This window comes from Hypanus sabinus, chromosome 22 (assembly GCF_030144855.1).
Source record: "Hypanus sabinus isolate sHypSab1 chromosome 22, sHypSab1.hap1, whole genome shotgun sequence".
In the NCBI taxonomy this organism is placed as follows: Eukaryota; Metazoa; Chordata; class Chondrichthyes; order Myliobatiformes; family Dasyatidae; genus Hypanus; species Hypanus sabinus.
Genome location: NC_082727.1, coordinates 55,321,152 through 55,346,191, shown reverse-complemented (window position 1 = coordinate 55,346,191; position 25,040 = coordinate 55,321,152). Strand labels below are relative to the sequence as shown.

The following is a 25,040-nucleotide window of genomic DNA, read 5'->3' as shown; positions in this document are numbered from 1 at the left end:
GTAAGTAGACAGCAGTCACAGTGCCCTCATTTGTAGCAGTTCACTGTGCTTTTACATTTTTATCCACCATGGTATTAGGGAATCTGCTAATGGTGTTGCTCTTGAACCTAAAGCACAATCTGCCCAAATGCAGGCAGCACAACAGTATTGGAAATTATGTTGCCTCACCAAAGGTAATAAAGTAAACTATGTGTTTTGAAAGTGCCTGTCACTGCCTAGAAGTACAGAAGCCTGAAGACACACACTCAACAATTCAAGAAAAGCTTCTTCCCATCTGCTATCTGATTTCTGAATGGACATTCAACCCATCAACACGACCTCACTACTTTTTTTTAATTTCTATTTTGGAACTACTTATTTAATTTAACTATGTTATATATTTATTGATGTACTAACTGTAATTCATAGTTTTTTTTCTATTCATCGCATTGTACTGTTGCTGCAATGTCAACAAATTTCATAGCATATACCAGTGATATTAAACCTGAATCTCATTCTGACTCTGTTCTGGAGGACCTCCTAAGAGCATAGTTGGTGAAAGACAGTAACCTTCATTGGAGAACTCTGACTCCTGTAAACCTGCATGATGCACCATCAATAACTCCCTGGGATGTGAGGTGAGATACAGGCTTTTATTCGCTGGAAGAGAGCAGTCAGTGGCAAGAGATCCCCATACGACATCCTGGAGACTGAGGGAGGAGCCCTGCCTCCAATCGCCTTTATACAGGGGTCTGTGGGACGAGCCACAGGAGCAGTCAGCGGGTGGGGGGGGGGGGGCCGTGTCCAGACAGGTATACATAGTGGACTTACCACACTGGACTTCTCGGCATGGGCAGCTGAAGTCAAGGCTGTTTGACTGACAGGTGGCAGTAGAAGGACTTGAACTGTGTTGATTGGCACTGCCTGTCTGAGAAAGGATAGGAACTGTGGCACATTGCAAGCCTTCTTGCATAATTGAATCCATAGCACGATGGCAATGATGGTCGTTTGTGGCAGTCCTATTTTACAGCATCAATTACATACTACTGCTGCAGTATATGCTGAACTGCAATGGAAGCCATTAGAAGCTGCATCAAAGTTGAAAATAAACTTATTATCAAAGTACATTTATGTTACCATATACTACCTTGAGATTCATTTTCTTGCAGACATTTACAGGAAAAAAATTACAATAGTATTTAATAAAACCCTATATGTAAACAGACAAAGTATGATCAAAACCAATGTGAAAAAGGAGACAAACTATGCAGAAAAAAACAGAGAACATGAATGGTAAATAGAGTCCTTGAAAGTGATTCTGTAGATTGTAAAACTAGTTCATGTAGTGGTAAATGAGGATTTCTGCACTGGTTGCTGAGCCTAGTTGTAGGGTAATAACTGATCCTGAACCTGGTAGTGTGGGACCTAAGGCTTTTGTACTTCCTGCCTGACGATAGTAGCAAGAAGGGAACATGGCCTCTGTTTATGAATCAAATTTACTACTTGCTTCACTTTAGAAATCCTGGGCTCCAAGTTGTGCACAAAGTTTTGTGCCAAGTTAACGCCGAGTACCTATGTACACTTCGTCATTGAACAAGGAGAATACAAGCAGGAATAGGCCACCTGGCCCTTTCAAGCCTGTTCCATCATTTAATATGATCATGGCTGATCTACCTCAGGCTCCAGCTCTAGCCCTGTGCCATTTCCCCAACCTTTCAAAAAATATATATACACCTACCATACATACTTATAATCAACTCAGCTCCAAAACCTTCTGGGCTAGTGAATGCTGGAGATTTACAATCACATATGAAAAGAAATTTCTACACCCCTCTTTTAAATGAGCAGCCCTCAATGAGTAACTATGTTTCCTTGCTCAAGACTCTCCTACAAGTGAAAACATCTCAACATCTACCTTGGATCACCCTCTGAATCTGCTGGGTTTCTGTAAAGTCCTCTTTCTCTAAAGCTTTCATTCTTCTACATTCCAAATAGCACAGCCTCAACTTGCTTAGCTTCTCTTGAAAGAGCAGTCCCTCTAGCCCAGGAATTAGGCTGATAAATCTCTTTTGTACTGCCTCCAGAAAATGGTACCATTTCAATTATATTATGGAGCAGCCCCTAATGGTAGACTTCCTGTCGCTGCAAGCATTTGATTTTTTTCCAGACCCATCAAAGTCTTCAACTGTCTGGCAACTTCACCCAAAGTTGCGCTGGCACTTGCACTCTCCCCTGATTTCCTGCTGCTGCTACACGCTTTTCCTACTTACTTCTGCAGATCAAGACTCCAATCTATCATCTTCAATTGTGCATGATGTAGCATTGTGAGCTGGTGACAGTGAAGGAGAAAATAAGTGGCCACGTCTGTACTACCACCAGCTGAAGTTCTTAGGTATTTGAAATGATGAAGGGAAGAGAGTGAGGTTGTGGTGGAGCGAGTGTGTCAGTGAATGGGGCTGGGCATGGTGGAAGAGTTAAAAACTTACATCCATCTTCAACCTGTGAGTCAGAAGGAAATGTAAACTGAAGTGGAGATGAAACATGCAAAAGAAGTTTATGTGTGAGAATATCACATCTTCAATGCTTTCAACTTTGTTACTGGCTATGACCTCATCTTTCTGAAAATTACCAACATTATTGTTAATTTTTAAAATTTTATTTTAGTGATTCAGCATGGAGTAGGCCCTCTGGCCATTTGTGCAATGCCACCCTAGTATCCCCTGACAACCACAATTAACTCTAGCCTAGTCATGGGACATTTTACAATGATTGATGAACCTATCAACTGGTACATCTTTGGACTGTGGGAGGAAACCGGAGCACATAGGGGAAACCCACGCAGTCAAGAGGAGAACGTATAGAACAGCACCAGAACTGGACTCCAAACGCCAGAACGCCCCAAGCTGTAATAGCGTTGTGCTAACCACTGGTTAGGATAGAATGAGACATGGCTAACCTTTTCTAGTTAGCTTATGCTTTCTCCACTTATGAGCCATCTGTCCTACAAGAATTATGTGTCCTGCAGTCTGTTTGATGAGCATTTGTCATGTTGAAAAGCTGTAACTATGGGAAGGCTATAATTATGTAAGGTGTAGTCAATATTAATGTTAGGTATGAATTGTTAGGGTCTATACAATTTGATGAAACTGAGTGACAGCAATACACAATAGTGAATGTAATTCATTGTGTCAGTCATACCTTCCTCAGGTTGAAAATAGATCTAGGTCAACAACATCAGTTCTGTTGACAAGATTAGACCAACTCAAAAAATCTGTGAAAAGGTTAATTGAAACACTCTTTTCAGAAAGTGGAACTCAATGTGGTACATGTAAATACATGGTATATACACTATGTATTATGGATGAGCACATGTATGGTATAGTTGCCTGTCTTTTAGCAACTCTTTATGTGAATTTTTTCCACACTTGTTCATCTTTAGACTCTGCTCAGTTTTGAAGGAAACGTAGGTGCATGCATTACAATAGCAGCTGCAGTGTAGAAAGAGGATAGTGGTGGCCATTTATAACAAGGAAACATAATAACTAGGTAGCTTATGAATCAGCAGAAAAAAATCACACAAAGAAATCCTCAAGTTAAGGAACAACAATGCCAAGGTTCCCCTAGACAACTGTACTGTATTTATATTAATGATATACTGGTTACGTAGATTGCTATAAACTATGAAGATATACAACAGATCACTGACGATTTTATGTCCATTTATGGATACTAACCAACGTGATTTCATTGGACATGCCAATTGAAAGGAAAACTTTTCTCTTTTCTGAGATCAAACACAAACTCATTTTCATAAAGCAACTCTGTTATAAATTCTGAAGATCCATGGGAAATGGCAGCCCTCCTGGTAGCTTCCAAAGTGGTAATGATTGTGTTTTTCACACAGATAGCATGACTGTGAAGTCTTAGAAAAATATGTAATTTTTCCCTTCATGCTTCAAGTTCTTATTGGATATCTTGTTCTTCTACTATAGGCAAATAAAAAGAAGAAAGTCCCTATAGGTGGATCACGGTCCAGCAAATATGCTAAAAATGAACAGAATGTGAATGAGGAGCAGACAGACGTGAGGAGGACAGGAGCTGCCAGTGGTCCGGCCAATATAAACAAGGCACGTCCTGTTCCAAACCGACAGGGAGAGAATATCGCTGTGCTAGCTGCAGAGAGTGCAAGGTAGGAAATGGAAATTTGCATATCATTCTCATGAGACAGCACTTGAAATATTATTATTACAGAAACGTTGAACTGTTAATTCAATTGGGGAAAAGCATGGTCTGCTTATTTTGATTTTTATTGTACATTTTTATTGCATTTAATTTTCTTGTTGAATGCTCATAATTTATTTTCAGATTTTAACATGTGCCTTGATTATTGGTGCATGTTGCAGGTATCTTAGCGGCCTTTGGCTGAATCAGTGTTGTTTAGTCACAAACAAGACAAAATCTGCAGATACTGGAAATCCAAGCAACACACACAAAATGCTAGAGGAACTCAGCAGGCCAGGTAGCAGCTAAGGAATAGAGTGTTCAGTCGACTCTTTGGGCCGAGACCCTTCCTCAGGTCCTGTACATCGACTGTACTCTTTTCCATAGATGCTGCCTGGCCTGCTGAGTTCCTCCAGCATTTTGTGAGTGTTGTTTAGTGTTTGATTTAGGAATGGTGATGGTACAGATTAAAAATCGGATGATTATACAGATACAAATTGATGAAAGAAGGCTCAACTTCCGATACCAATGTATTGCGCTCAAAGATTCCCTGATCTTAAAGGATCTCGTATCTGGAGGCAGTGTAACTTACAGGTTAAGGGATTATCCTATCAAGAGAAAATAACCAGATTGAGTGTGTTGTTTAAAGTTTAGAAAATGAGGAATAGTTGGGAGAATGGTGGTGAGGGAAAAAACAACCTGATGAGTTGCAGAGTTGCTCCTTGGGATGAATAGCCTAATTTTGTTCCTATACCTTAAGATCTTGTATCTTAAGCTTACCTTCTTTAGAAAAGGAAGGGTTTTCAAGTTTAGAGGTGCATTGTATTCATTGTCAAGTATATTTGAGATTGATTTGGTTGCCTGTTGAACATTATTGCTAGAATTGGTTGGTAAGCAGTCGGCACTCAAATTTAACCTGCAAAATGTTTTGCCCGTTTGTGATGAAGAATTCAGTAACAGATAATTCACTGATGTTGAATGTATTTCTGGCTGGTTTGTCTGAATTCTGTAATGCACAAAACAAAGATTCAAACGGGTTCAATTGTTGTTTTGTAAAATAATTTCAGCAAGTCACTATTTATTTCCAGCGAGCAAATGATCAGTTTGGAGCTGTTTTAAGCAGTTGACTTGTAAATCTGTACAGAGCAATTATTATAGAGTCAAAACATAACAGAGTTTCAAGATTTATCAACAAATGGTTTTAAGCTGTCTAAAGGAATATTTTCACAGAGTAAAACAGTTTTCAAAATGAGACTGAAGAATTGTTTGCATGAAGAGTTAGGACACTGAATGGATTGAGCTCAGACCTTGAAGGCTACGTATGGACAATAGTCCATGTATTTCATGAATTCTACATTGTCTTCATGCTGGTTTAGGAAAAGAACACACATGTGCATTTTCAATTTCACAGTGTGATACCCTTTCTCCTCAACTGTCTATTGAACCATAAAATTATCTGTCTAATATGTTTCATGCTCATGGATCTAAGAGTTGAACTTTGTAGCAGTCCACTTTTGGAGGGTTATTCTCCAGAGAAAGCTTGAAGGAAATCCTTTGCTTAAATCTTATATCCAGCACCTGGAGGCAGCTCCTTTGTAAGTTCTGTTACAGGGTCTTGTTCGCTCAAATGTAGAACCTAAACTTTGAAAATAAGTCAAAAATATACTTTCAAAATATTCTTTTAACCACAGTATTACCTTGCTCACAATGGAATCCATATTTGATGCGTAATGCCGATTGCTTGATTTTTGGCTGGCTGCCTCATGCCACACCAGAGAACTCTCACTACAAAGGCTGTCATTTCTTGGATGTTACTGTTTGTATCAGTATCCCTCTGTCTCATGGTTACCAGCCCAAGGAAAGTATATACCAGATCTGTCATAGCCTCATATAGACTGTGATCTTTTTAGCTCACAGGAAGCAAGACATTCACAACAACCCAATCTCTTCAAAAGTGCAGCAGAGGCTAACTTGATTTTGCTCTTAGATTGTATCTTTATGAACTAACTCAGGCTCAGGTCTTTCCCTATCGCCTTCTAATCATAGTTATAGAGTGACAGATCAATACAGCACAAGTACAGAGCCTTGGCCAAAGGTCCAGACTGATCATGGTGTCCGACCAGCTAATCGCACTGAGCTCTACCCCTCCACGTACCTGTATTTAAGTGCTTCTTAAATGATTTCTATTGCAACTGCCTCAGCTGTTCCTCTGACAGCTCATTCCATATCCTCACCATCCTCTGCTTGTAGAAGTTACATCTTAGATCCTTTTTTATATCTTTCCCCTCCCTGCCCCTTTTAGACTCCCCTACCCTGGGGAAAAGACTGTAATCACCTACCTTAGCTATACTTCTCATAATTTTAAATATTATTTTTAATGGGGTGGTGGATTGGTGTGGAGATGCAACTCTACCAAAGGAGATGTAAGGTGCTCCTTCTCTCTGCTAGCCTGCAGGTTACTCTTGGACAAGGGGTAGCACCTGCTTAGCCCCCCATTCAGGATCACGTGAAGCCATGGGAACAGGGGTGGATGGTCATGTGAGTAGATGGTGCCGATCACAAATCCTTGTTATGCAACCACTGACACCAGGCAGACAATCTCTGAAGAGTATTGTTAATCGCTGGGGTCAGAAAGACACTGCTTAGGAGAAAGCCAAGGCCATTTCTGTAGAAATATTTGCCAAGAATAATCATGATCATGGAAAGGCCATGATCACTCATGTCATACATCACAGCACATAATAATGATGATGATGACGAAACTTCGTCAGTCCTCATTCTTCTATGATCCATGGATTAGAGGCCTAGCCTAGCCAACCTCTCCCTATAAATCAGGTCTACTAGTCCTGCACATTCTTGTAAATCTTAACTGCACTATTTCCAGTTTATCCATACCATTCCTATAACAGGATGACCAAAACAGTACACTGTACAGCAAAATGTGGCCTCGCCAACAACTTATAGAATTGCAACACAATGTTCCAACTCCTATACTCAATGGCCTGATAGATGATGGCCAGTGTGCTAACTGTGAATTTCACCATCCGCCTACCTGTGATTCCTCTTTAAGCCAACTATGCACTTGTATTCCCAAGTCCCCTGTAGTGTATTTAACAGTAATATTGTAAATATACTGTTTGATTCAGCATTCTTTGTTGTTTACATAATTCATTATGGGCTGTATGTAAAAGTATGTGAATGGCATACATCATAACGCCCTAAGAAATCCCTAAGTATATAATTGGTGGGGAGATTTTCTCAAATTTTGCGCTTTTTCTCCAATTAAAAGTTTGAATTGTTTTAATGGAAGTTGAGAATGCATTTATACAATTGTTTACAGAGAATGCAGAGTTAATTTTATTCCAAAGAAAAGGGACAGTCGTGGACATACTGTGATCATGAATTATTCAGACAGTTGTTTCTTTGTCAATTTCTTTTATTGATAGCCTTGACAATGAAAGCGTCCCAACACATCTTCAGGTAAAGCAAGACGAGTCTATTCAGGCTACAGCTGGAGCTGTTGTTCCTGGGTATGTAAGTTAGTTATCTGGATGTGTAATTAACAAGATAAGACATGCATGAACTGCCTTGAAAACTATTTTGTGTCCGTGATTTATACACTGATAAATAGTGCATCGGTACACAGAAACTGCAATACATCTCAATGAATGAAAGGTCACTTTCGTTTTGAATGTTATGGTGCATGAATTTTATTGAGTGCATTTTGTTACAGTGCTTGCAAGTGTAATATACACCGTCTGAAAATAATTTCCCCTGAAAGGTTAAGTTTTACTTTTGGAATTGTATGGCTGCAATAAATGTGTGATGTATTGGCTTAACCTGTAGGGTCAACCCAATGCATGGTGAATTTGACAATTCCAGTTGCACAGGGATTTTGCATGGCATGAGTGAACAGTGTATCTATAATGATCATGTTACAAGGTTACAGAATAAAGAACAGGTTAACATATTGAAGGAGTACGTTCCATTGTACAGTGCATAACCATCAGGGGTTCCCCACTGTTTTTATGCCATAGACCCATACCATTAACCGAGAGTCCGTGGCCCCCAGGCTGGGAACCCACGGTTACTATGAATATCGTTGCTGCAATATGTATCATCTTTCATCTGGGAGCCTGTAAACAATTTCATGGCTTCCTTTGTTCCCATGCTCACACAAGGTTAAGAATATTACAATATTTAACATTTACATGATTTCTAATGTTTGTTATATAATAAGTTTAATTCTAAATCTCAGTATAATAAGTTTTAAAGAGGTTTTTAATATCGACAGTTAACCTACAGAGAAGGCAAAGGAATACAAATGAACATCAAGATTATAGTTTAATTCAGATATTCAGAACATGCTCCCAGTTACTTGATTGCTAAAATATTGGAGTTTGATTTGTTGATAATGTCTTTGGTACAGATTTCTAAGTGAACCTATATTTTCAGACATAGTGACCAGGATACATAATACACATTTTAAAAACAATGGAAGTTTCACAATAGCCTACATCATGTATGATCAATTGTTCATTTGTTATTCATTTGTCATTGCCTTCCTCTGGGCAGTGTCTTTACAGGACCGTTGGCCCCAGCCATTATCAATACTTTCCAGAGATTGCCTGCCTGGTGTAAATTGTCACATTACCAGCCTAGTGATGTGCACCAGTTGCTCAGACGGCTCTCTACCACCCGCTCCCATGGTTTCACGTGATTGGGGGCTAAGCAGTGCTACACCTTGCCCCAGGGTGACTTGCCGGCTAGTGGAGGGAAGAAGTGCCTTACATCCTCTGGGTAGAGACATACCTCCATTCCCCCCACCCAATACCTTGATCTATAGCAATATGATCAATACCTTGTTCAGTTCCAAATCAAATTGATCTAAGGTGTCATCATTTGTATCAGTTTTACAATATAAAAGTACACAAAAAGCTGGAATAGAAATAACTGAAAAAATATGACCCCAAATTTCAATTAGTTTTATTTTGTTGTGAAAAGAAGGTTAGTAACATTTTTCATTGCTCACCTGATCATACATGAAGAAGAATGTTCATCTCTAGCTCCAGCAAGAAGCCAGAAGCATTTTCTTACTTTGGCCTCAATTCCATAATATTGTGGAACACAATATTAGACAATATTAAGCAAAACTTAACCATTTAGTTTCCATAGTTGCCCCCAGCAGTCCCTGTTTAAGCAGCTTTGGCTGCTGTGAATTTGAGTGCTCGAATATTGTGCAGGATCCTGCTATTTCAACCCTTGATCAAAAATTAATTTGAGAAATTATTGTCCAGTAGGTGGGAGGGATATTTTAAATTTTCTGTAAATCTAAAACACTCAATAATAATAAAACCCTGAATTCAAATAACTTTGGTTCAGCTGTTTTCTGTGGGTACAAGTTCAGCCACGTTATAAATACAATAAGTTATAGTTTTGCTTGATTGGGGAGAGGATATTATTCTTTTGCATTTAAGATATAGGAACACAAGGACTCTTTTAACAGCTGCACTTAATCCATACAGAGGATTTTTCTAAAGAGCTGTAACATCGGGGCAGGTGTTAGAGGTCTTTGTCCACTACTTTGCATTGTAAGCTAATTTGTACTTTGTGATATCTGACATAGTTTTGATATCTATTGTTTGTTAACTAATTGTAGAACAGCTTAACATTTTGTTGAACAAACATTTCTTTAGTGGTCATGAAATGTGGCGCAAAATAATTGTTAATGAATGACACTGCTTTCAAACATATAATATTTAGTTATATGCATTGTTCAATAATATGCATTAGACCATAACACATAGCACTGTACAGTAATGTGCAGAGCAATGATTCATTAAGGAGAAAACTGAAGCAGATTTTCTTGCAGTGCTGCCCTTATCCCAAAGAAGAATAAGATTTGTGCCAGCCAGTGGTTGGAAGGGACTGTTAAAGCAAAGTTATCTGGGTCACTTTATTTATCATTACACTTGCCATGTGCAATTAGAGAGTGTGAAGCATGGAAGCTGGAATGAGTTCTTTGAAAAGCAATGTAATTGGCAGACTAGACGGTAGACTGGGGACAGCAAGATAAGAAAGAACAACAAGACTAACAACAGTTAACTGAGCCATTGTGCTCATATTGATGTTAAGAAGCAAAATTTGACAAGCTGCCACATATGAAGATGTAGGACCAGATAACCTAAAGCTTGATCAGCATAGTAGGCGAGAAGGAGCTTCTTAAAGATAGAGAGTTGTGGAGTTTCAGGGAATTCAAATGCTCAGTGTCTTGTCAGTAAGAGACATTATCATGAGCAGTGAAGCAACTAATGTTGTGGATGCTCAGGAGGCCAGTACAGTTATATCTGAAGATGATAGGGTTGAAAGAAATAAACTGGGAACTTAGAGACAGATAAAGGGGTGAGAGCATGGAGGGAGGCTCTGAAAACGTGTGGGGAAATGGAAGTGTAGAACTGCAGCAGAAGGTTGATAGATAAGCAGATAGCACAAGTTAGGACAATATCAGGAGAGTTTTAGAAGACTTTAGGGAGAGCAGAATCTAGTCAGGAAGCCATTGGGAAAATTACACTCAGTGGCCACTTTATTAGGTACACCTTTACATCTGCTTGTTAATGCAAATATCCAATCAGCCAATCATATGCCAGTAACTCAAAGAATAAAAGCATGCAGACATGGTCAAGAGGTTCAGCTGTTGTTCAGACCAAACACTAGAAAGAGGAAGAAATGTGATTTAAGTGACTTTGACCATGGAATGATTATTGTTGTCAGATGGGATGGTTTGAGTATCTTTGAAATTGCTCATCTCCTGGGATTTTTATGTACAACAGTCTCTGAAGCAGGGTTCCCAACCTTTTTATACCATGGACCATTATCATTAAGCAAGGGGTCCATGGACCACAGATTGGGTATCCCAGCTTTATAGAGTTTACAGAGAATGGTATGAAAAACAAAAAAAAAATCCAGTGAGCAGCAGTTCTTTGGGAAAGAAATGCCTTGTTATTGGAAGAGGTGGGAGGAGAATAGCCAGACTGGTTCAAGCTGACAAGAAGGTGACAGCAATGCAAATAATCATGTGTTACAATAGTGGTGTGCAGAAAAACATCTCTGAACACACAACACATCAAACCTTGAAGTGGATGGGTTACAGCAGAAGAAGACCAGGAATGTGCACTCAGTGGCCACTTGATTAGGTGCAGAAAATACTTAATAAAGCGGCCATTGGTGTATGTAGACTTGCTAATGACATGGGTTAGGGTTATAGCTGTATATTGAGAGTACCTGTTCCAGTGTCTTAAACTTAAACCAAGACCTTAAGTCTAATCATTATAGGTGTCCCTCATTTTACGGAGATTATACTCTATCCCTCTCAAATAGTAATTTATATGACTACTTTAGTCTCTTTTCTGAAGGGACTTAGTTTTCCATAATCATTATTTCCTGTGGTGATCTTTCCCTCCCAACCAAGGAAGAGATGCTTCCAGCTAACGAAGCAGTTTATACATAGATACTTTTTAAAAATGGAACACATTTATTTTGAGGAATAATTTGAACAGAAATTATAATTCTACAAAGACTATCCAACCACAAGTACGATTCTTACAAACTAGGGAACTATAACCAATGAGTTGTAGATGAACCTGCTATTTGTTGTAAAAAAGAAAGGTGGCTCTTGGAAGAGATCCTTTTTGAGTCAAGGCTAAGGAGTAGACTCAATGTCTTCACTGCCATAACTTCTCTCCAGCTTAAAGATATATTCATATCTCATTAGTCAGTCAACTAATGATGGCCTCATCTACATACGATGTTTTCACAACTGCACAATCAGGTCAGATGGCAAGAACCTTAGGTTAACATGACAATGTTGTCTCTTCTGATTGGGCTACAGTCTCAGTTATGTCAATAATAGTCTTCCTAAGCTGGTATGGTATTGTTTCACAAAGGGATGGCTAAATAATACTAGTTCAACAATAACAATACATATTTGAACCTTGAACAGTTTCTTCTGCTGTGCTAGCATGCTGAGTTTAACAAAAAGCCTCCCTGGATAGTACTACCCATTTACTACCCTGGATAGTAAATATCTATCACCCAGCCACAGCTGGGCTGAGGCAGGGATCTGAAGCTGAGCAATGGGTATGGAGGTGGAGGTATATGGTTTCAGTGAAAACATTGACTGGAAATCTAAAACTTAAGTGTCAAATATGATAACTAGATTGTGAATAGTCTGGGTAACATTCAGACAGTTGTCAAACAGGATGATAAAAGTAATGGCTAAAAGACAGAGTATGTAACTTTTCTGCTAGTATTCTAGAGGTCAGCAAGATTGTTTAGGCACGCTAGAAAAGTTAGAGTGATGGACAATGGATATCATCAAAGTTAGATGGGCATAGTTATATCAATAAGCTTCCATCAAGTATTCTCTGAAATTTCTCAGAAAAACTTGTGAAGACAGGACCTCAAAGCAAGCAGATTATGGTTTTGAGTACCATGAATTACTTCAGCTATTCCTCACTCTGTATCGCCAAGCTTTTATCTTGGAAGCCGAGTGCAACTTTCAAACTCTTACTTATTGGTTTTATGTTGCCTGCAACCCATTACACACCTATATCCTGAGTTTTGGTAAGTAACAAAGTGATGCACTTAGAACAAGACAAGACATTTCGATCAAGGCAGCGAGGTAGCATAGAAGAGCAGCATAGTTGCATAGTGGTTAGCACAATTGCTTTACAGTGCCAGCAATCACAGATCCGTATTCAACTCCCACCACCATCATCTCTCCTATCAGTTTCTTTTCTCTCCAGTGCTTTACTTTTCCTATCTACCTGGCTTCACCCATCACCTTCCAGCTGTCTTCTTAACCCTTCCAGCCCCCTTTTTATTCTGGTGTCTTCCCCCTTCCTTTCCAATCCTGAAGAAGGGACCCAGCCCAATACATTGACTGTTTATGCATTTTTGTAGATGCTGTCTGAACTGCTGAGTTCCTCCAATATTTTGTGTGTGTTACTTTGGATATCCAGCACGTACAGGATTGTCCGTAAGGAGCTTGTACATTTTCCCCATGACTGGGTTGCTTTCTTCTGGGTGCTCTAGTTTCTTCCCACGTTCCAAAGAGCACAGTTAGGGCTAGTGACTTGTGGGCACCAGAAGCGTGACAACATTTGTGGGCTCCCCCGGCTCATTCCTCAGACTGGGTTTGCTGTTGATGCATAGCAATACATATCACTGTACGTTTTGGTATTTCAATGTACATGTGACAGAAAAAGCTAACCATTGGAGTTTCCTGTCATCTTTAACATACCACAGGGCAATGATCTGACAGCTCGTCACCAGTACTGCAGCAATCTGTCAATATTACAATGGAATGTCACACTATTTAATTGAATGTGACTCCTTTAACATATCCTGGAATGACTTGTAATATATTACTTAGAGTCATAGAAAAATACAGCACAGAAACAGGCCCTTTGGCCCATCTATTCCATGCCAAACCATTTAAGCTGCCTACTGCCATCAACCTGCACTGGAATATAACCCTCCATACCTCCACCATCCAAGTTCCTATCCAGACTTCTCTTATATGTTGAAATTGAGCTAGTGTGCACCACTTGTGCTGGCCGCTCATTCCACACTCTCGCGAGCCTCTGAGTGAAGAAATTTCCCTCATGTTCCCCTTAAACCTTTCACTTTTCATCCTTAACCTATGACCTCTGGTTGTAGTCCCATTCAAACTCAGTGGAAAAGCCTGCTTGCATTTACCCTATCTATACTCCTCATAATTTTGTATATCTCAATGAAATCTCCTCTCAGTCTTCTACGTTCTAGGGAATACAGTCCTAACCTCTTCAATGTTTCCTTATAATTCAAATTCCCCAGACCTGACAACATCCTTGTAAATTTTCTCTGTGCTCTTTCAATCTTATTTACATCTTTCCTGTAGGAAGGTGACCAAACCTGCACACAATATTCCAAATTAGGCCTCACCATCGTCTTATACAAAATGTGACAAATAAAGCTAATCTAATCTCTGGCATTGGACCATCTTTACCATGCTGTAGTTTCTCTGATATTCAACTGAGGTGGTGGGCAGGGCCACAATTTGACAACTCATCACCAGTACCACACTGATCCCTCAATATTACAATGAAATGTCACCCTATTTTATTGTGTTTGAACATGACTTGTTTAGCAACTTATGGAATGACTTGCAGTACATTCGGTACATTACTAGAACGGAATAGGCAACAGCTGAAATAACCCTTGAGACAGAACTGCAGCAATCCAGTTTCCTTCCTTGGGTTCTTATTTTAATCTGGTCTTTGGACCACTTTGAAGCGATGCCTGAAAAAATAGCTTTGGTAAATATGCCATTCCAAGTGGCACCAATCACCGGACTGAGACCTGAAGGACATGTCGAAAGTAAGTACCAAAGAAGAAAGCCAGAATAATCTCATGTTCAAAGGAGCTTGGGTGTGTGGTACAGAAGAAGATATAGTTTTTTGTTCAGGAAACATGCCTGCTGATTTTGATGCAAAAGGAAAACACAGATAACCACTCGACTTTCTCATTCTCTTCATACCTTAGATGGATTGGTGGGCAAGTAGCATCATCAAATCCCAATTTCCTGATAGGATTAGATGGGAATTCCATGTGGATGGGGCTCAGGAATAAATGTATTCCGGCATTCACACTGAACTCCGGCAGTTTTGCTGTCTGCACGGTTTTGCACCTCATGATTTAAAATCACACCTTTAATCTCAACTATATTACTTGAGATATTATTTTCTAGTTAAGTTATGTCTCGAAAATCTGGCAGAAACCTGCATTTTATAATCCCACCCACTGGATTTATTTTCTGCAATCTTTCTGGATGACCTTACTTGCTCATTTTATGCTGTACAGTCAAGATATTAATCAAAGGATGTGTCAATATTTAAGGCAAACACTCCCCTGGGTCACAGTTTTCAAAAGAACATGATTTTGTTCATACTATTTTATCCAAGGCTTCAAACCTATGTTTTGGAGTGTTCTACCATCGAATTTGAGTTTGTACTGTAAAGCTAAGACTAAAAGTTTCAATCACATAGTAGCTCATTGCTAATACAGTGACAGTTATGTATTCTACATTTTATACATTGCATTCCATTAAAGTCATTGAAATTTCGGAAATAGAATACAATTGCAAGTCAGTACTATATGGACAAAATGGAAGTGGCCTTTAGAGAAGTCAAGTCGGGCTAACATACCACAAAATAAAAATCACAGATAATATTAATCATGATTTTCTCTGAAGCCCTTTCAGTAACAAGAGTGGGGAGAAGCTGACTGAGTGATTGAAAGAAAAATAATTATTAAAGAAAGTTGATGGATCACTGAAGTGGTGATGACTAATTCTGCCCATCTGTGCCTTTGTCATTCTCAGATTCAATTACACTGATACTATCAATGCTACAGCCTGTCTTTTGCCCTCTCTAATTTCAGTGCTTCCCGTATTTATCTCCTTAAACACCTCTGTAGTTCTCACAATTGGATCCTGATCCTTCTTTCTTACACTGGTCTGTAGGTACCTAAAGTCTTAAAATTCTTATCAACACATTTAGATCAGTTGTGCTTGCCCTTTTATGTGGGCATCATCTGAACTTTCTGATCCACCCTTTTATATTGGTCTCTTCACCAATAGGCATGGTCATCTAGGCACTTACTTAAAATTTCCCTTTCTAAAGTCTTTTGCTTTCCTACTTCCTCTTTGATTATTATTCCTCTCCACGTCTTGTGGTGCATCAGGTGGCAACCTTGCCATTTCTTTAGCATCTTATCTGTTTATGAGGCCACGTTGCTAGCTTGACGCTCAACCAATCACAGATGGCATGTGTGCAAAGTGCTGGCCGGATTCGAACCTGGGGCCACGTGCCTCAAAGTCTGGCGCTGAAGCCGTTACACTACAGGCTGGCACTTCTGCTCTTTGAAGTTGTCCATAAAACCCACTTCCAAATTTCAAAATTCCTCTTTGCCTTGGTTTTGCGTAAGAGTCTGAATGTCGTATCATTGTTGTTCCTTCTCCTCCCAAAATCTTAATTATGCCACCAGCTTTGATACTCTCAACATGTGTTTGAGGTGACACATCAAACACATGTGTATGAGGTGACCCAATGAGGATATTTCACATTATCATTCTCTTGATTCCAGAATTGTGGAGTACCTATCAAATGATCCAAATGGGATGGAGTAACTGCTAACATTATTTAGTGTAGTTGTTACAATTGCTCAATATGCTCATTTTGCAAGTAGAGTTGTTTTCTTTCAAGATAGTCAAGAGACTGCAGATGCTGGGAAGTCCAGATGAAGAATCGTAGTCTGGAACATCAATTGCCCATTTCTCTCCACAGATGCTGACTGACCAGCCGAGTTCCTTTGGAAGTTTGCTTTTTTTTCTCGTTCTTATGCTTTTCACACTGATGTATTGTGAAGTTTATCTGATTTAAGTAACTCACACAAAATGCTGGAGGAACTCAGCAGGTCAGTCAGCACCTATGAAAATGAATAAATAGACGAAGTTTCGAGCCGAGACCCTTCTTCAGTCCTGAAGAGCCTCGTCCTGAAACATTGACTGTTTATTTATTTCTATAGATGCTGCCTGATCTGTTGAGTTCCTCCAGCATTTTGTTTGAGTTACTTTTGGTTTCCACCATCTGCAGAGTTTCTGACTTGAGTATTAGTATGCATTCATTTAGGTATGGGTTGTTTATGGCAGTGGAGAGGTAACTTCAGTTATGTTGAAGATCGTTGTTACATTGATACCAGTTAGCTACTCATTCATTTTCACCTATTTTATAATTGAAACAATCATCAATTTGTGTCTATAAATAAAATATGTAAAACTCTAATATATATTTTTTATGATTTATCTCCATAATTTTTCAAACTCTTTTTTTGCTTTCTTGCAACTTATCAATTGTGAAGTAGTTTTGGACATCTTAAGCATGTGACTCTAATATAACAAAGCAAGTTTCTTTTCCTTTTATCTCATTTTCTAATAATTCGAATGCTATCCAATCACAGTCAGTAATATTAAAGAGCTTGTGTTCTACATATTATTCAGATGCTCTGAATGAAAGTTGATTTAAGGTGGCTAATTTGTTAATGATTTAATGTGCAATATGAGTTAGATCAATTAGATACATTGTAACTGCTATTCTAATAAATCATATGCAGCACTAATGTAGGGCTTAGTATTTGAAATCTAATTTTGTAGCTAAGCAGTAGAAGTTTCCATAGCAGACATTTTCACATCTGCTGAATGGAAAACGACATTAATCACTTGCCTTTAGTAGCTAACACCATCAGCGTCAGCTCTTCATTGAATATTGATTTACGAGCACAATCTCAAGGAGCACCACAGTTCCACAATTCTTTAATGCAATAACCGAGGATCTTCTGGTTTAATGTGCCCCTGGGGCTACAATTATTAGATTTTTAGCTTTATGGTACAAATATACTGGGCCATCGAACTGACCTATTGAGTGGGAATGGATTTATAAATTGTTTTCTTTAATCACTGGGGAACTGAAAGGGAGCAATGTTCTTAAAACCAATCCACAACTCTTTATCTTTCACTTAATCCCTGAAATTTAGATACCTTTGCCTTATTTTATATGATGTTGTACAATAGCAGGATTCACATTTAATAATTTTTTAAGAACCATCTTAAATTCTTTCACACAGATCTTTTTTGCAATACATTTATTTTTGTCGTTTTGATTTTTTCCATCTGCTTTTTTTCTTGATGCTTCTTGAAATTTATCTTTCTGACTAAGCTAACAAATATTGATTGTAATATTTCCCAATGCGGTTGTTTGTTATAACAGCGAAGCCCTCCCACCAGGGCTCATGTGCAAACTTGACTCATTTGCCGACTCTACTAACAGCCACGTGACTCAGTGATGAAAAGGCCACCTTTCATAAACAATATACTTCCAGGGTCAGTATGATTTGGGGTTCAACCAAGCAGGAAAGTTGGATGTTCTGATTAATGGAACCCCGATTTGAATGAATGCTGTGTAAATACTGTCCATACACAATTATTAACACAATTAATAACAGATTGTACACCACAAAATTATAATGAAAGTATATTTATTAATGTCAGCTTATCAAACACTTATTAAGAGAAAGAAAGTGAAAAATAATAAAAGGACCCATTGCAGTTAGAATAGTTTAAATGTGCACATGATGTTGGAGCTCGTCTCTTCCAAAAGCTGGGTATAACCATGACAGAACTGAATTCCCATCAACGATCACTGTTAGAGCTTCCCATCTTGGACTCCTTGCAATTGTGTCTTCCCGTCGAATTGAATCCTATGTGCATCTTTCCTGATCTTCTTTTCTCTGCATTTCCCACCACAAGATCACAAACCCCATCAGTGTATGTCACAAATCTCTCTCTGAAACCTTCTCCTAATTCCACCATTCTGATTGGCTGACACAACATCCCTAAGTTGAACATCATAGCCGTTTATCTTTAGCCAAAACTAAAACATTCTACCAGTAGGACACACTGCATTTACAGAAAGCTTTGAAATGAAATACCCCACAGTATTAGCAGTATCAATCTTAACCAGGGTATTACATCAGTATACTAACATGCTTGCAGCATGAAAGTAAGTATTTCTGTGTCAATGGTGCTCTTCACATTTACTTTGGGTAGCAAATGAGGCAACCAGTTTGCACAAAGCAAGGACCTACAAACAGGAGTGAGAAAATTGATTACTTAACATGCTCTTAGTGATATTGGTGCAGACAACAATTAATCTGACTAGCTCAGCTTTTCAATTGAAAAATGGTACCAGCAGCATTGCAATACTTCCTCAATACTGTAACCCCCTGGGTCGCCTCAGGCTCACTCAGCTCGTTTCCGTCTAGGAGGGAGCAGCCTTCGGTCCCGCCAAACTGGGTAATCAGCTGGTGTGGATGCTGTGTGATGTCCCCGCCTCGCCCAAAAACAGACAGTACACCATATGCGATTAAATGAGTACAATTTATAAAGGTTACTATAACTAAGTGATTAATAATGATACAGTATATATGAAGAAAAAAATAAAGACAAGGCGCCAAAGTCCAAACCACTTCGTGCACAACCGTTGGAGCTCAATTACTGGAGTCTTCTGGCCACCATTTGATCCCCTCCGAACTCCTCGACTCGCAGCTCAGGACCCTCCGAAGTGGTCAACCAAGCACTTCTAGCTTCATGTCCCCTCCTCGGAGTACCTCCGGGCCTCGGACCCCCACTTGGGGTCCGTTCCTCGCCCAGTTTACAGCATTGCGTCCTCTCTCTCAACCCCCTCGCGCCGATCTGCCCAAAAGCCCGTCAACAAAAGCTTACAGACTCAGAAGAAAGAACATTAATCCCCATTTGGTTTACAAAGGAATACCATTCTCGTTATCAGTAAATTAGCATTCCTGCTATTTAACAAAAAGAAGAAACCCCCTTTACACTACTATTCAGTATTGTAAACTTAGATTATAAAGTGCTGTGCAAAAGTTTTAGGTGCAAATATGTAGCTAGAGTGCCTTAGACATTTGTCAATGTGGAGCAGAGAGTGAGTTTGTAAATCTGGCAGGAGTGAAGGATGTTGGGAATGGTGAGGGTGGAGTGCCGTGGGAGAGGTGTGGGACAGATGGCAGAGAAAGAGTACCAGGGGTGGCTGATGGCTGGGTGTGCCTGCACCCACACTACAAGAAACCAGGCAAGGCCATTTGATTCCAAACAATTAGCTTATTGATCATTACAGAATGTTCCTTTGGTGCTTCCTGCTCCCTCCCCTCTTCCCTCCCCTTTTCCCAACCATGATTCCCACTCTCAGTCCTCAATAGAGACCCATATCAGAATCAGGTCTATCATCACTCACATATGTCATGAAATTAGAGGGTTTTTTTGTGCGGCAGCAGTGCAGTGCAATATATAAAATTACCACACAACTGTGCAATAGCTACATATATGCCTAAGATTTTTGAACCATACTGTGTATAGGAGAATGAGGAGAAAACTTACAGAAATGTTTAAAATTATAAGAGGTATTGAAGAGGTGGATGATAATGCTCTTTTCCCCTGAATAGCAAAGTCCAAAATTAGCAGGCATGAATTTAGGGTGAGAAGGGAAAAATTTAAAAGGGACCTGAGGGCTAATATTTTCAGGGACCTGAGGGTGGGGAGTATAGAAGTGCAATAGGATTATTTAAGAGGCACTTGGATAGATACATGAAAGGGCAAAGCTTAGCTGGATATGGGCAGAGTGCAGAAAATTAGGACTAATTAGGTGGGTGCCAGAGTTAGCATGGACTAGTTGGGCTGAAGGACCTATATCCATGATGCTTTGCTCTATGACTCTATCACAAAAGAAGACACTACTGTCAGGTTAATGTCCTTGGTGGACACCAGCCAACCCACAATAACACACAAAGGAGAAAGGACTTTTGACCCTGTTGGATGATACTTTTGGCTCAAAAGATGTGATGGAAAACAGAATCTTTGGCATTTAAATCCTGAATTGGAAACAAGATAGTGTACAAAAACTAAATATATACAGTATATTTCATTTGCAATAACATTAGATCACTTGAATGTAGAACCTTTGTGGCTCGTCAGATATCTGGTCTCATTGCCAGGGAATTAAGGCAATCACATTGTCAGTGTGTGCCTGGAGGACCAGACAGTAAAATGCTGTGAATTCCAGACACCCCACTTTGTTTGGACCATATGTTAGGAGGGACCACCTTGAAATTTTTATCTTCATATTCACCTTAACCATAGAAATCAAACACACACAAAATGCTGGAGAAACTCAGCAGGCCAGGTACCATCAACAGAAAAGAGCAAAAAGTCAACGTTTCAGGCCAAGAGCCTTCATCAGTACTCATAGAAGCCATAGAAATGTTGGTTAAAAACTGGCAAAAGAAGACACCATTGTCAACTTACTTTCCATAGTGGACACCAGTCATACTACAATGCTCAAAGTTATCACAGTTCATCAAGGTGACTTCAACTATTTACAGATGTCCACCCAGGACTGATATAGCTTCAGCCTTATCCTATGACTTCATATGGAGCTGGTCCATGGGCTCCACACTGAACTGCTTCACCTAGAATTTTGAGAACTTAGAATTTAATATTCCAACCTTTTCTTAAGCACAAATATGAACATGCAAAGAAGAGAGCCATATGGTCCCTTACATTTGGATTTAGAGATTAAGTAACATATAATTTAGAGATTAAATAACATATAACAATGTAACTTTCCTTCCTATTATTGTTTACCAATATCTCCCCCTTCCAAAACATTCTTTCCTAATGGTCAGGATTTCAACATAGAAGCATAGAATCTGAAAGTAAAGAGGAATGCCATTAGGGTCAACTAATCCATGCCACCAACATCTAAGAGCACAATTCCGTTGGTCCTATTCTCCTGCACTTTTCAATTAAGTGCCAGTCCCCTTTGAAAGCACTAGTTGACTCAGTTGCCATCAGCTCACCATCTCTACAGTTAGGGTACAGAAAGCTCAAATGATAACTGCTGCCAGAACTTTCCTCTTCCTTGTTTATCCAGAGCTTTGATTCTCTACTCTTTAGCCTAAGAACCCTCCACTATTCCTTCCCTCTATTTACCCAACTGATAACCTGGGGGCTATTACCTTATGCAATTGAGCTTTTCTTCCTGTCAACCAGCCAATCTGTTAACCAAGAAATAAAAGAAAGGTGTATTGAAATACTTTCACTAAAATAGCAGGACATCTTTATTATCAAGATTTCTGCCATGCTTCTGCCATTGACGTGACAGAAAATATTATATATGCAATGAATTGTTTGGAATTAATGAAGTTCCAATGTGACTTTAATGGGTGGGAGATACATTTTCTTTCCAATCCTTTCTTAGATGGGTCTGTTATTAATAATACAGGAATATCAAGCAAAATATTATATTTCATGGGAATCTGAAACAAAAAAACTGCTGGAAATACTGGGCACATTGGCTATCCTTTATTGTGAGATAGAAGTAAGATTTTCCTGCTTTTCTGTTTTCACTGGAAAATTTCTGATATTTACGCTTTCCCTCCTTCACATGTTTTATTTTACTGGAGGAACAGGGAGAGAGAGCAGCAGTCATTGGGGAAAATAGATGGGAAAGGAGTTTTAATCAACTATTGCAGAAAAATCATTTTGTGATCATTTTAATGATGATCCAAGATACGTCTGATTCCTTAATGTGATAATTCCCAGTTTTCAATAAGACCAGTTTGATTACTAATTGTCTAATTCTGTAGCCTTGAGAAACGGACTCTCCAGTTATGATAGTAAGGAAGCTGTTAATTTAATATTGAATTAATCACTGTCTCACTGCATGCAGTGCTTGGCTTCAGCACGTTAAATCTACTGCATGTGAACTGAATGAACTGCCGTCTCTTTGCACATTAGACCTTCTATTGGCATCGTTGTGTGTAATTGTCAAACTTTTCCACTGTCGACAGCCCCAGCTTAGGAGAGAGTGACGGTGAGTGTCCCGGAACTGACGCTGAAAACAACTTCAGTTCAACACCTCAAGAAATTTTAGTTCGACAAAGGAATTCACCATCACACTGTGGAGATAAAGCAAATCTTCAAATTACAGCAGATCTTAAGTCCCCTTTATCAGCTGAAAGTGAAAATAGCTTGTGGTCTTTACTGGACGATACTGTTTCTGAAAAAGATGCATTGAGAATAAATAATACGGTCAACGAGGCTAAAACTGTTTGGACAACAGATACGGCCCAAAGTCTGAATTCCACTTCTTTATCAGCAGAAGGAGAGACTGCAGCTAGTGTAGCTGAGGATACATTGTTGGATCTGTTGCGTCATGGTGAGCAGCTGGACGAAGCAGACGAGCAAGGCTCATATCCTTCCCCACAGGGCATAGCTGGGGGAGATCAGTTACCTGCCCAAGAGACTCAGACTGGCCTGGTGTTGCCAGTCCCAGGATGCAAAGAATCCATCACAGAAGAAAATCGTACAAAAAGCACAGATGGCCACAGCAATCTGATAATAATGGAAACCCAAGACCCAATGTATCTGACACCAACGAGTTTAGAAAAACATGCCGAGAATGTAGCAATTGCAGGTCACAGTGATGTCAATCAATCTCGAGGCGAAACCGGGAGTGTGCAGCTGACTGCCCCAGTGGTCACTGAGCTAAAGGAAGATTATATTCTATCAGAGGTCAACAGCAGAGAAGGCAGAGGCTCTACATCAGTCTCAGAGTACACACTAAATTCATCAGACAGAGTGGCGTTGGGCAGGACTGAGCTGAGTTTGTGTTGTGAAATGGATCAACATCAAACACGTCAGGATAAAGAAGATAGCTGCAGTGTTTTGGACAACACCGGAGTTCCTACAAGCATGGAATTACTTTCCATCAGCACATCAGATTTTGATCCTACTAAGCTGAGTGTAATACTGCTGCCAGTCAGTGGTGAACAGGAGAAAGCAGACTCGAAAGAGCAAGTAAAAATCTTTACGGAAGATGCCTTTGACTTTGCAAGTAGGATGGAGAACACTGAAGAAACCACCATGCTGCCCTCAATCCATCACAACCTCAGTATTGAGACAGCAAGTGATGAGCTTGTGGCTCTCAGATGTGACCATGAACAAGATGAGAAATGCTATCTGGAGTCAAAAATGCTTTCTCCTAAAGGAGATTTGAACAGTCTTGAAATGCAGGTGGAAAATAATGTGTTTCCAATAATCCAGCAAGACCTTGCGGCATTGGAATCGACAGAGAAAGAGCAGATATGTACCAGTGATTCAAAAGGAAATGTTTGTGAGGACATTCAGGAAACCAAATCATCACTGAGTGTTCAGGCTACTCCTTCAGAACAACCCCAAGATAAACCATTAGCTATTTGCTGTGATGGCATCCAACAAGCACGAGGTAGTGAAAACCCGACAACAGCTCCTGAAGACATTTTATCCAGTGTGCAGGGTGACATGGAAGAGTATTCTGTTCCAAAAATTAATACGCTGGCACATTGTCAGAACTCAGAGCTTGTTGAAGAGAAAGAAGTGTTGCAGGATTTCCAGAACAGCCAGCCAGCCTGCGGAGCAGAAAAGCGAGATGACAGATCTGCAAAAAGTCATGAAGCTGGTCAGGAAGATGGGCCGCTGTCAGTTAGCACTGGTCTGCCTCCAGGCTCTCAGGATTCTGTTTTAAATGAAGGGAAAGAAGGTACACTGAATCCAAAGTTTTCCACTGAAAAACAAGCAAACATAAATAAGACAAAGAGTGAATTCTGCGAGGAACTGTGTTTGCAGAAGGACCTGGACATAGAAAATAAGACCCTTACAGCCATTCTCGAGATGACTCCAAGCTGCCAGACTCCTGGCACAATGGTTATTAATGAGATGCTGGTTCCCAGTATAGAGCAACAACAGGTAGACAACAGTACGCCAAAAGAGAACATCTGCAAAGGGAATGTACATGCGGAGCCACCACCAAGTTCACGTGTTCCTGGTACATTCACAGAGCAAGAAGCCCTGTCAGCTGCCACTGATAACCAGCAAGCGCCTGCCAGCAAAAGGTTAGAGAAGCATTCTGAAGAACTCCAATGTAACTTGCAGATGATGCTGGAAAGCTCCAGCGTTCCAGAAAGCAAGGATTTACCACTCAGTCATCAAGACCGTGATTCAATAGGGCCAACAGCAAGGAAACTATTAGATTTCAGTCATTTCACAGAACAAACATCAGCATACTCTGCAGAAATAGTCTGTCAAGAAGATCTGAGCACCATTCAGATGATAAAGAATATTATAATCCCAG

At 39.6% G+C, this 25,040-nt stretch overlaps 1 protein-coding gene across 9 annotated transcripts in view; it reads left to right on the top strand.

The window, feature by feature from the left end:
* Nucleotides 1-3,975: 3,975 nt before the first annotated feature.
* Nucleotides 3,976-25,040, top strand: part of tacc2 (transforming, acidic coiled-coil containing protein 2) — a 204,879-nt gene continuing 183,814 nt past the window's right edge. For all 9 annotated transcript variants that reach the window (XM_059947778.1, XM_059947781.1, XM_059947784.1 and 6 more), the window contains exon 1: nt 3,976-4,168. The gene's annotated coding sequence lies outside the window, so the exon portion shown is untranslated. The remainder of the gene's footprint in view (nt 4,169-25,040) is intronic.